This window comes from Trachymyrmex cornetzi, unplaced genomic scaffold (assembly GCF_001594075.2).
Source record: "Trachymyrmex cornetzi isolate Tcor2-1 unplaced genomic scaffold, Tcor1.1 scaffold828, whole genome shotgun sequence".
Classification (NCBI taxonomy): domain Eukaryota; kingdom Metazoa; phylum Arthropoda; class Insecta; order Hymenoptera; family Formicidae; genus Trachymyrmex; species Trachymyrmex cornetzi.
The window spans coordinates 75,734-79,243 of record NW_017300167.1 but is presented as its reverse complement, the minus strand read 5'-3'; the positions used below and the strand labels follow the sequence as shown (position 1 = coordinate 79,243).

General features: G+C 34.4%; 1 protein-coding gene and 1 long non-coding RNA gene across 2 annotated transcripts in view; one reads left to right on the top strand and one right to left on the bottom strand.

The window, feature by feature from the left end:
• Nucleotides 1-3,510, bottom strand: part of LOC108768706 (zinc finger FYVE domain-containing protein 9) — a gene marked incomplete at its 3' end in the record, with an annotated part of 69,573 nt that overhangs the window by 2,365 nt on the left and 63,698 nt on the right. The window lies entirely within an intron of this gene.
• On the top strand, nt 1,146-1,920 carry LOC108768707 (uncharacterized). Its single transcript, XR_001940503.1, has 3 exons — nt 1,146-1,271; nt 1,345-1,407; nt 1,735-1,920. It is a non-coding gene; the product is annotated as an uncharacterized LOC108768707 (long non-coding RNA).

Here is a 3,510-nt window from a genome sequence, read left to right as displayed (position 1 = left end):
AGAGGGAGCGAGACTGCGAGAGTGGTGGGGATGATTCTCGCGTTGCCCGGGAGCCAGATGTGCATCACTGGCGCCCGGCCGACCTACTGTTGCTGAATATACAACCTACCGCCCCCACCGATGGCACGGCGCGCGGGCTGCTGGGAGTGGGGGTGGCCTGCTAGAGCTGCGTTCAGATACCACACTCGGGAGCATCCAAGCTCCCGAATGCCGTTCAGAAACCAGTTGAGAATACCTCAGCGTTACCTAGGTGGCCCGTTCAGAAACATGCCGGGTGCTCCCGATCGGGAGACTTTTGCACCCTGCTCTTTTGTAGGGTGGAAAGTCTCTCGATCGAGTGGCCACATAAAGGCTGCGTTCAGCAAACCCACAGTTTTGCAACCGTTTTATGATTCGTTGCGCTGATTGGATTATACTTTTAGATTTAAAGCAGCGAAGAATCACAAAACGGTTGCAAAACTGTTGTGTCTGCTGAACGCGGTCAAAGCTAGGAAACATGGCTACAAATAAAAATTTATTGCATATTCATTTAATAAAGAAAATCAGATTATATTATGGAATCCCGAAAGTAAGTAAAATATATTTTACTTCAATCGATTATAATTTACGATGAAGTACAATAAAGGTTTTTTCATGTTGCGAATGAAGTCCCGTTAAAGTGTAATAACTGTATAGTGTTCTTTGGTAAATCAATTTGTTTGCAAAATATTTATCTTTAAACGTAATTATAATTAATTGAATATAATGTCTAACTTGATTGCATTTATTTGCACAAAACATCTAATATTATGGGTTATTGACCTTGTTTACAGGAACACTTGATACGCGTATTAAGTAGTAAATGTCTATTAAATTATCTTGATTTCGGCAATGCATAAAGAATGGTGTACTACTCCCGTACAATATGTATCAAAATGATTAATTAAATTAGTCATATCATGTATATGTTTACATGTATCGCTGAAATTAAGATAATATAATAGAAAGTTTACTAGCTAGTACAATATCAAGTGCTTGATGTACACTAGGTCATTGAAGTTATCTATCATCTCTTGTGTTTTCTATTTCTATATTCATTTGCAAAAAATATGGGCCACTATCGATACATGGCTTATATGTTTCAATGAATACATATTTATGTTTGATTAAATATTCATAATTTTTTTTAGATCAGAACATTGTTACTATACCTACTATTAAAAGTTTAACAGAATTGCAACTTACGAAAACTAATAACGAATGTGTAAAAGACAATAATCTATGTACAACAGGTTTGTTTTGTGATGCAAATTTTGTATTTTTTCTTTATCATCTCTACATTTCTTTAATGTTGTGTTATTGCAGCATCAACAAGTAATGTTGCTTCCAATGTTTGTAAAAAAGGGGATACACTTGAAAATTCTCAAGGTATGCTATGATCTTGTTTACACTGAGTACTTGATACGCTTACTAACTACTTTCTATTAAATTATCTTAATTTCGGCGATGTGTGTTAATGACGTGTATACATGATTTAATTTAATCATCTTGACACATGTTGTATCAACTTAGAACATTTTTGTTTACCATTCTTTAAATATATGCCGAAATTAAGATTATTTAATAGAAACTTATTAGTTCGTAAGTGTATCAAGTGCTCGGTGTAAAAGGATATTACTAATAAAAATAGTAATAATAATCACCGCGTTTTTTAATGTTAAGTTTTTCATTGATTTTTCCCTATTATTATTTCAGCTGCGTCTTGGAAAGATGACTACGCTGTAAAAAAGCTAATTCATTTGTGGAAAACAAATCAGTCACTATTTAAAAGTCCCAAAATTCGTAATGATGTAGTGTGGCGACAGATAGCTAAAGAATTACAGGATTCAAATTCCAATTGGCTTTATACAGGCACTCAATGTGAAAATAAATTCAAAGATATTCGGAAAAATTTCTTCGTCATTGTCACTTTCATCACTTTCTTCACTATCCATATTCAGCATGATGTCTCTCAATAATTTATCACTTGCAGCAATTGCAAGAGCTAGAATACGTTTTTTACGCTGCGCCATTTTCCTACCATTTCACTCACCTAGGGCCGTTCAGAAATGTACACACTAGAGAGGGTACCTTATCCCTACCATTTCACTCACCCAGCCTCCTAGCAATCACCCGCAAGGTGACGTTTCTGAACGCAGCCTAGACGTGCCGTTCGAGTCAAGAGGTTTGGTAGCAGTTCCCGCTCCTCGCGCGCCTAAATATCGATGGCGGATATTTGGCGCTGTAGAAATAATATCTCGATTATATTGAAAATTGGGAAATGATCAAGAACTCTTCGAAAACTCGGTTTAGTTCGTTCTAAAGCGTGCACATATACATGTATATATATACAGAAAAATGTTACATAAATATTATTTGTTTCCAGTAAATAATAAGTGTATTTTAAAATTATATTATCAAAAAAATTTTTTTATAAAGATGAACGTTACTCTAAAGAAGAATAAAAATTACGTCCTCTCTTAGCACTCGAATGATATTTTTCTGCATGCACACTACCGCTCATGGAAGTTCATACACTAGCATAAATTTTATCGAGAGATCATGTAAAAAATTAAGATTTTACAAAACAGAGCAAATGTATTATTTTTTAAATATATTTTAAGTCGCTTGTGCACATACGAACAATTGCAAAAGCTTTATTAATTTTAATTTTGTATGTCAAAAAGTATCGTCTTTACTTCGTAGAACATTGAGTATAATTAATAAATTTCAAAAATTCGCTCAGAGAACACAAATGTGGGCTCATTCTATGGTATATGTTGCCGGCCTATCCCCATACGTGAGGGATATATTAGCAAAGCTTTACAAATTATTTTTAATTCAATATGACAATAGCGAATTTTTTAAATTTACCGATTGTGATATCAATGTTTCACGAAATAAAGGTAAACCATTTTGGCATATCAAATTAAAAATAATTTATAAGACTTTTGCAATTGGTAGTATGTGTACAAGTGATTTAAAATGATTTAAACAATAATACAATTGCTGTTTAATAATGTTTTGATTTTTTACATGATTATTCGATGAAATTTATGCGGGTGTTCGAATTTCCATGAACGATAGTGTGCATGCAGAAAAACATCATTCGAGTGCTAAGAGAGGACGCAATTTTTATTCTTGTTTAGAGTAACGATTATCTTTATAAAGAATTTTTTTGATAATATAATTTTAAAATACACTTATTATTTACTGGAAACAAATAGTATTTATGTAACATTTTTCTGTATGCACATGTGCACGCTTTAGAACGAACTAAACTAAGTTTTCGAAGAGTTTTGATCATTTCCCAATTTTCAAGATAATCGAGATATTATTTCTAAAGCGCCAAATATCCGCCATCGATAGCTAGGCGCGCGAGGAGCGGGAACTGCCACCAAACGTCTTGACCAGTGATACACATTTGGCCAGGGATGCCAGATCAGTGACGGTTTACGACATCGAGACTAACGCCATCAGGCGGCGGGCTGG